Raw genomic sequence first — 10,000 nt, forward strand, 5'->3', positions numbered from 1 at the left:
GATGGAAGTCTTCACGTCATCTCATTTGGGCAAAACGTTTATGAACTAGACTGAGAACGTCATCAACTCAGGATGAAATATCTGAGCATCTGAAACATTCAAAACGTCACGTGTGTGTTCAACTCTCTTGTTTATCTTCTATAATATGAATTCATTACTAAGAACGAAGAGCTCTTGTGTTTTTTTCAACTAGACTAAAGCTCAGGAGACAAACACTGATGATGCTCAACATGACGATGGAAAATAATAGATAGAATTTTTTGATTGTCTGTTTCATGTGTATATATTTAGGGAAGTGGGACCAAATAAATTTGTTAGAAAATATTGTAGGAAGGTACAAAAAAAAAAATAATGACTTCGCAGACGGCCCTGCAGTCACCACACCTCTTTACTGATGGGGATTTATCCTGTAGGAATGAAACTCATTACACTTTCAGACTGAGAAGATCATTTATTCTAAACAGATACAAATACTGAATGGAAATGATCCTCCAGAAAGCCTGCAAGAAAGTTCTTTATGTGATTCAAATATGAGTTTTAGCATCAAACTAAACTATGGACATGATGTCCAGCTGTGTAACTGACCCTGATGAGACGTGCACCATTTTCACTGATCATCAGTTGGTTGCGGATTCGTAATGTACAGTTTACTGTGTATTCACCCTAAACATATAGCCACTTTTCTGGATTATTTCAGGTCTACACCGCTCAATTCAGATCGATCGAGGTGTTTAAATGAAGGCTTTTAAAACACTGACAGACTGTTTGGTTGCTTGTAAACACACTGACAGTTTGTTCAGCGAGACTTCATGAAGCCCAAACCAAATCGGTCTCGATGAAGACGAATCACCACCAACACGTGGTCCTTATTTGTTAATACAGTGAGGGAAGAAAATGATATGATCCCCTGCTGATTTTGTACATTTGCCCACTGACGAAGAAACGATTAGTCTATAATTTTAATGGTAGGTTTCTTTTTCACATTGAGAGACTAAAAGAAATCCAGAAAAACGCATTAAAAATGTTTAATGAGTGAAATAAGTATTTGATCCCCTATCGATCAGCAATATTTCTGGCTCCCAGATGTCTTTTATCCAGGTAACGAGCTGAGATTAGGAGCACTCTCTTAAAGGGACACATGTCCACATGTCCACAAGAAGCAATCAATCAATCAGATTCCAAACTCTCCACCAAGACCAAAGACTTGTCCAAGATTGTAGACCAACACAAGTCTGGAATGGGCTACAAGACCATCGCCAAGCAGCTTGGTGAGAAGGTGACAATAGTTTATTCGCATACACACCTAAAAGGTGCCCCTGCTCAAGAAAGCACATGTACAGGACTATATGAAGTTCATTCATTCACTCATCATCTACCGCTTATCCGAACTACCTCGGGTCACAGGGAGCCTGTGCCTATCTCAGGCGTCATCGGGCATCAAGGCAGGATACACCCTGGACAGAGTGCCAACCCATCACAGGGCACACACACACACTCTCATTCACTCACACAGTCACACACTACGGACAATTTTCCAATCAACCTACCATGCATGTCTTTGGACCGGGGGAGGAAACCGGAGTACCCGGAGGAAACCCCCGAGGCAGGGGGAGAACATGCAAACTCCACACACACAAGGAGGAGGCGGGAATTGAACCCCCAACCCTGGAGGTGTGAGGCGAATGTGCTAACCACTAAGCCTCCGTGCCCTCCCACTATATGAGGTTTGTCAATGAAAATCTGAATGATTCAGAGGAGAACTGGATGAAAGTGTTGTGGTCAGAATGAGATCAAGCTCTTTGGCATCAACTCAACTCGCATGTTTGGAGTAGGACTGCTGCCTAAGGTCCCAAGAACACCATCCCCACCGTCAAACATGGAGGTGGAAACATTATGCTTTGGGTGTTTTTCTGCTAAGGGGACAGGGCAACTTCTCTGCATCAAAGGACGATGGACAGGTCCATGTACCATCATATTCTGGGTGAGAACCTCGTTCCCTCAGCCAGGGCATTGAAAATGGGTCATGGATGAGTATTCCAGCATGGCAGTGACCCAAAACATAGAGCCAAGGCAACAAATGAGTGGCTCAGGAAGAAGCACATTAAGGCCCTGGAACAGTCTAGTCAGTCTCTAGAGAAGACTCTGGAAGAGTCAGATAAAATCTCTCCTTAGACGTGTGCAAACCTGCTGGACAACTACAGTACAAAAAATGTCTGACCTCTGTGATTGCCAACAAGGGTTTTGCCACCAAGTACTAAGTCATGTTTTGCGAAGGGGTCAAATACTTATTCCACTCGTTAAAATGCAAACCATTTTATAACTTTTTTTTGTAATGCATTTTTCTGGATTTTTTTGTTATTATTCTGTCTCTCACTGTTAAAATAAACCTACCATTAAAATTATAGACTGATGCTTTCTTTGTCAGTGGACAAACGTACAAAATCAGCACGGGGGAGCCTGTGCCTATCTCAAGTCACGGGGAGCCTGTGCCTATCTCAGGCGTCATCGGGCATCAAGGCAGGATACACCCTGGACGGAGTGCCAACCCACCACAGGGCACACACACACACACACTCATTCACTCACGCAATCACACACTACGGACAATTTTCCAGAGATGCCAATCAACCTACCATGCATGTCTTTGGACCGGGGGAGGAAACCGGAGTACCCGGAGGAAACCCCCGAGGCACGGGGAGAACATGCAAACTCCACACACACAAGGTGGAGGCAGGAATCGAAACCCCAACCCTGGAGGTGTGAGGCGAACAAGATACTTTGATAGAAATCTGAATATTTGGAGCAGATCGATTCACATTCCATGGTGTTTGATCTCAGTACAAATATACAGTGAAAAATAAAATCTGCAGTGAAGGAAAGTCTCGCGTTAAAATCTTTCTCCGGTTTATTGTTCACCCACAACATCTTCACACTTTCAGTAAATCGTCTTGAGTGAAACATCTTTAGAGATAAAAATAATGTAAACAATCTCAGAGCTCCAAATGATCATGAGATGAAGTCAGAATAAACGTTTATCTTTTATTCGGCGTAACTTAACGGTGTAAAATGAACAGAACGTCAGTAATGAAATCTCACAAAGGTTCCTGAGGAGAGGAAACGTCTCTGTGAGGGAATTTGTTTCATGTCGTTGTTGACGTTGTTGATGAAAGTGTGCTGAACATTTACTTTCATCTCAAGGCTAATGGTTTTCACCCAGAGCCTTTATTCGCTGACGTCGCTTTCAGTGTGGAGCGGTTTTACACAATCAACACACACACATACAATCAACACACACACATACAATCAACACACACATACAATCAACACACACACTGATTTTTATTTATTTCTTTTTTAATATAGTTTATAAGTGTTAGTGGTTTGTTTCACTATTTGTATGAGAAACATCTGAGCTGAGAAATATTCTAAATAAACATATGACTATACAAATTAGTATTTTAGACAGAAAATAATTTTCTTGCTGCTTTGATTATATTACATTTAGGATTAAAAAAATAATCAAAATATATTTATTTAAACTTACTGATTGATCTGTTGTAGATTTTAAACATTTTGTAAACATTTGAATATCTATCTATCTATCTATCTATCTATCTATCTATCTATCTATCTATCTAATAAATAAATCTATCTATCTATCTGTCTATCTATCTATCTATCTATCTATCTATCTATCTATCTATCTATCTATCTATCTATATATCTATCTATCTATATATCTATCTATCTATCTAATAAATCTATCTATCTATCTATCTATCTATCTATCTAGTAAATAAATCTATCTATCTATCTATCTATCTATCTATCTATCTATCTATCTATCTATCTAGTAAATAAATCTATCTATCTATCTATCTATCTATCTATCTATCTATCTATACATCTATACATCTAATAAATCTATCTATCTATCTATCTATCTATCTATCTATCTATCTAATAAATCTATCTATCTATCTATCTATCTATCTATCTATCTATCTATATATCTATCTATCTATATATCTATCTAATAAATAAATCTATCTATATATCTTTCTTTCTATCTTTCTATCTATCTATCTATCTATCTATCTATCTATCTATCTATCTAATAAGTATATCTATCTATCTATCTATCTATCTATCTATCTATCTATCTATCTATCTATCTAATAAATAAATCTATCTATCTATCTATCTATCATCTATCTATCTATCTATCTATCTATCTATCTATCTATCTATCTATCTATCTAATAAATCTATCTATCTATCTGTCTATCTATTTTTCTATCTATTTTTCTATCTATCTATCTATCTATCTATCTATCTATCTATCTATCTATCTATCTATCTATCTATCTATCTATCTATCTAATAAATCTATCTATCTATCTATCTATCTATCTATCTATCTATCTATCTATCTATCTAATAAATAAATCTATCTATCTATCTATCTATCTATCTATATATCTATCTATCTAATAAATCTATCTATCTATCTAATAAATCTATCTATCTATCTATCTATCTATCTATCTATCTATCTATCTATCTATCTATCTATCTATCTATCTATCTATCTATCTATCTATCTATCTATCTATCTTTCTATCTATCTATCTATCTATCTATCTATTTTTCTATCTATCTATCTATCTATCTATCTATCTATCTATCTATCTATCTATCTATCTATCTATCTTTTATATGTATATCATATTAAATAATTTTAATTCATTCTATAAAGTTGTGCACAAGGTAAAATGGATAGGAATTAAATACTTAGTAAATGGCATTTTAGAATAAATCTAAATATTTGAAGGTGTTTTTCAGTATCTGACAGTGTTGATCCTCCTGTGAGGATTTCTTTAATGATGAGGTTCTTAGTTAATAGTAAATATTAACAGACTGAAACAGGAGTTTAGTATTCGACAGCTGATAGAAATCCTTTGTTCGAGCTTTTAGTGCAGCTTATTTGTATGCTAGCTGTTATTTTTGAAATTATCAGATAATTCCCTCCGCAATCATTATCAATCAGCGCCTGCGGCGGCGGCGGCGGTGGCGGTGATGCGGAGGATCAGAACCCGAGTGCATTCTGCTGGAAAAAAAAAGATCCATCATCATCATCTTCACCAAGCTGTCGATTCTGACTGAGAGACAATTTAGTGAAACACGGCGTATTTAGGATGAGTAAAAAAATACACAGGACAAAGGAGACATACAGACTAAATGTAGTGTGCAAAAGTATTAGACCCCTAAATATCCTCTCTATGTTTTAATGTTTTCTGAAGAGTTTAATCATTAATTGTTTTCAGGTTGTTCTTCTGGGGAAAAGCTATGTAGAACCCAACAGCTTTCTTTCTTTCTTTCTTTCTTTCTTTCTTTCTTTCTTTCTTTCTTTCTTTCTTTCTTTCTTTCTTATTCTAGTTTCTGTCACTCTCTCTCTCTATCTCTGAATCTAATCTTGTCTCACTGTATCTAGTCTCATATCTTATTTATCTCTTTGTTTATATCTTTATTTATCTCTTGCTCTTCTCTGTCCTCCATTCCTGTTTTTCCATGTGTGTCTGTCTGTCTGTCTGTCTCTCTCTCTCTTTCTCTCTCCCATTGCCCCCTCTCTCTCTGCCCCCCCCGTAAGTAGGCCACTTTAAATCGCCCACAGTCATTTTATATTAATTATTTCCTCATTCTTTCAGCTACTTTACTTTATTTTAGCTGCTGAAGCTGTAGATTAATTAATGTATAATTCATTTTTACAGCACAGACAGACGTACAGAATTCATTAATGCCCTCGTCCTGAGTCGTGTCCTCAGACACAGTCCCTTCTCATCCTTGCCTGTGTTTACAGTGTGACATAGAGCCATTCGTACCCATAATGCACTGTAAATCTAGTGTCAGTCCAATTGCAGAAGACACACACACGCACAAACACACATACACTGTCTTTCTCTCTCTCTCTCTCTCTCTCTCTCTCTCTCACACACACACACACACACACACACACACACACACACACACACACACACACACACACATGCAGCTGAGTAAGCAGCTTCAGTTTTCTATTAACTCTCTCTCTCTCTGACCTTGACTTCATCTGAAGGTCACACAGGAAGCCTGAGCTGATGAAGGTCAGTTTTTTTATACCTCACACACTGCATTGTTGTGTTCTCTCTCATTTACACCTCTCTTGATCATTTCAACTCATCATCTGTCTGTTAATGAGCTAAATCAGGTGTGTTAAAGCAGAAAAACACACAGCAGCACAGTGACGAAGAGCTTAGCTTGAAATATTTACATTTACATTTACATTTACAGCATTTGGCAGACGCCCTTATCCAGAGCGACGTACATAAGTGCTTAAGTCTCTAGCATTGAATACATTAATGCTGGCTCACTAGGTTACATACTTAAGATACCATGAGTTTAAAACATTTGTTCAAAGTTACAATGAAAAAGTGTCAAAGGTGTTTTTTTTTTGTTTTTGTTTTTTAAATGCAAAAGATAAGGAAAGAAGTTCTAGTTGAAGTGTTTCCTGAATAAGTAGGTCTTCAACCGCTGCTTGAAAATCGCCAGTGACTCAGCTGTCCGGACCTCTAGGGGAAGTTCATTCCACCACCTTGGTGCCAGAACAGAGAAGAGTCTTGTAGTAAACTTGCCTCTTACCTTGAGAGATGGTGGAACCAGTCGAGCAGTGCTGTAGATTGGAGGGTGCGGGGTGCAGTGCGAGGAGTGATGAGGGCTTTGAGGTAAGAGGAAGATGTTATGTTTTTGGCTTTGTAGGCCAGCATCAGTGTTTTGAAATAGACACTGTTCCTCACAAAGCAGTCCTAAGCCAACGCACTACAGATTTTATTTCACCCACAGCCACTAACACACTAATTAATATTCATTAAAAATAAAGCTAAAGGCAGCACATTTTTTATTTCAGAAAACACTGCAGAGCAATTTAATTGTTTAGACTCCGTACTTTGTCCAGCACTTAAACACCTTTTCAAAAATGTTCTCTCTGGAGGAGTTTAGATCAATTTGTCTTCTATTATCATTCAGGTCCATTCTGAAAGTATTTAGTTTTTTTCAAGTGGACCCTCATCTTCCTCATCATCCTCATCCTCATCCTCACACAAACACAGCATTGGTTTATCTCGAGTGCTGGATAAATTTTACCGTCTCGCTAAACAGCCTGATGTCAAGAATGTGCTGATGAATGAAGATGAAATCTGCAGGCGGATGAAAATAAAATGTCCATTTATCACCCAGTAATAACCACAATGTGCAGGAGCGAATGCTAACCACATTTTATTACCACAATGTACAGCAATTAACTTAATGTTAGCTAGCTTAATAGCGAAATGATCTATTGTCTAAAATACACAAGCAAATAATATGAAGGTTTGATTTTATGTCACCTGCGTACCAGCTTTGCTAATTATAATAGCTCAGGGTAAAATCACTTGGCTAATGATTTTAATGTGAACTAGCATTAACAAACACTCTATGTATTAGCTAATAGCTAATGTTGCTAGCGAAATGTTGTTACTGAATTTAAATTTCAAGTACACAATTCTATAGTTAATATAATGTTAATTTGATTGCTAGCAAATCTTTCTAATGTTTTTAATTTAAAATGAACTTGTAGTGAGCTCAGTTAGCTCTTCTTAGCTTATTTCTTCCCTGTTAATGTTAATTAGCCTGCTAGCAACTATGTTTATGAGTTAAGCAGTTCTAGCTAGCTTGCTATGATTTTAGCTACTGACTTGCTAGCACAACTGGCTACTGGTTAAATTACCCAATACAACATTTAGGTTAATTTTCTTTAAACTAGCCTGACCATGGCTAAAAATATTAAGGACATTGTAGTAGTTAGCTTGTTAGTGATCTTGGTTATTGATTTCAAGATACACAGCTAATGTTAAATGGCTAGATTAATAGTGAGCTTCTTGTTAGTTTAGTGTTAAGTAAAAAAACTGTAACCAAACTTTTATGCAGTCTTTGCAGGTTAGATAGCTACTGTTTTAAATACACAACATTATAGTTAAGATAATGTTAGCTTGCTTGCTATGGAACATGCTCATTAAGTTTAATGTGAACTAGCCATCATACTGTAGCTAATGATTATAAAGATACTATATAAGATCTAATGTTAGCTAGCTCGTTATGAACCTTGTGAAAGGCTGTAATGTTGACTAGCTGTTTTAATGTTAGCAATTAAAATGAGCTAATGTTTGAGTCTGTGAGTAACTTCAGTCTATAACCTGAGATTCACTCCTCTTCTGTATAATGACCCACTCTTCGCTCATTCATTCAGTCAGTGTTTGGACCGGTGAATCTATTGGTTATGACTGAGTCATTTTTAAATCAATTGATTGAGTCACTCCTCTCTTGTTTAGTTAGTCAGTTCTTAAATCAATGAATGATTAAGTCTTCTCTTATTCAGTGAGTCGGTTATTAAACGAATGAATGAGTCACTCCTTTTTTTGTTCACTGAGTCAGTTCTTAAATCAGTTGATTGTCACCCCTCTCAGGTTCAGTAGATCAGTCTTTAAATGAATTAAATCAGTGATTCCTCTCATTCAGGGAGTCAGTACAGAGTATTCAGTGAATTATTTCAGTCATGACGAACTTGCACTTCTCTGTTGTTCATTGATGCAGTGTTCAAATCAGTGTATAATCATGACCAGCCTTTTGACTTCCAGTGTTTCAGTGCATGCAGTAGGAGTGTTTGCTGCTTCCAGGTAAACTATACATGTGAAACAATCTGAGTGAATCAGAATGAATCATTTAACGTGAACACTCTGAAATGACTCGAGGATCTGAACAGAATCCAAAATGTATACTGTTCATTAATGTTCTGTATGCTGTGTGTTTTAATTAATCTCATCATTTATACAATGCAGATGTAAATAATTTGGGTGATGATAATGAAGTCACGGTTCTGAGTAACTGGGTTTTTATAAATCAGGAGAAAGACTGCAAATGCAATATGTGCCAATTTAATTTCAATATTAAAGATTGTCCCTGTTGTGGCACACTTTTGGGAAATCAGTGTTTTATACACACAAACACAGACACACACAGACACACACACACACAAACGCACACACACATATTTTTGTATTCTGGTCAGCTTCTGAATATTGAACAGCTCAGTATCATCAACGGTCTGAAGCCTGTGGTTCATAATAGTTTTGTAACAGGTGGAATTGGATTTGTAATGGGTTTGTAATATTTTCTAATGGTTTGTACTGGACCCTAATGGCTTGTAATGGTTTGTAACATTCCTAATGTATTGTAATGGTATTTTATGTATTTCCTTATGATTTTATAACACATTATATAGCATCAGGGTGAAGTGTGATTCTAGACATAGACAAGCGTCCAGCAGGAATCTGATGATCTTTGATGGAATACTGTAGCGTGTGGTCGGTTGGTGGGTTAATGGACATACTGGATTCCAGTGATGCTCAAATTTTCAAACCAAATTCTGTGTGTGTGTTTGTGTGTAAAAACCTGATACTGATCTTTAATGATCCTGCACCGTCTGGAAAAAAGCAGGAATTTCATTTAGACGTCACTTTCACTCTGATGGCCGAAAAATCTTGCAGTTTTTCTGTGATCAGCTTTGTGTTGGTGACGTTAACTGTGTTGAGTTTTATTATAGTCTTAATATATTTGCATTGTGAGATTCATCTAAAAGATAAATGGTCCTTTATTCCTTCATCCTCTTGATTTCTCTTTTGTATTTACTGAGCAAAATGCCATTAGATTTCATTTATATTCTGAATATTAATGTGAATTATATCTTGGTTATTATTTTTTACCATTAAAATACTACTATTAAATGGAAATAAAAATAAACATTAAATCCAGTACAGCAAGATTAACCTTTTTACTTGTATTTCTATAACCTCAATATTAAAAAACCTCATTTAAATTTTTAATTATATCTGATTTTATCTTTAATAGAAATTCGTATAAACACAAACAC

The 10,000-nt window shown here is 36.3% G+C and overlaps 1 protein-coding gene across 2 annotated transcripts in view; it reads left to right on the top strand.

Annotated features, from left to right (window-relative positions):
* The window catches only part of tspan4a (tetraspanin 4a), a 101,815-nt gene that overhangs the window by 19,207 nt on the left and 72,608 nt on the right, over positions 1-10,000 (top strand). The window lies entirely within an intron of this gene.

The sequence above is a fragment of the Tachysurus vachellii genome, chromosome 9, assembly GCF_030014155.1.
Source record: "Tachysurus vachellii isolate PV-2020 chromosome 9, HZAU_Pvac_v1, whole genome shotgun sequence".
Taxonomy (NCBI): Eukaryota; Metazoa; Chordata; class Actinopteri; order Siluriformes; family Bagridae; genus Tachysurus; species Tachysurus vachellii.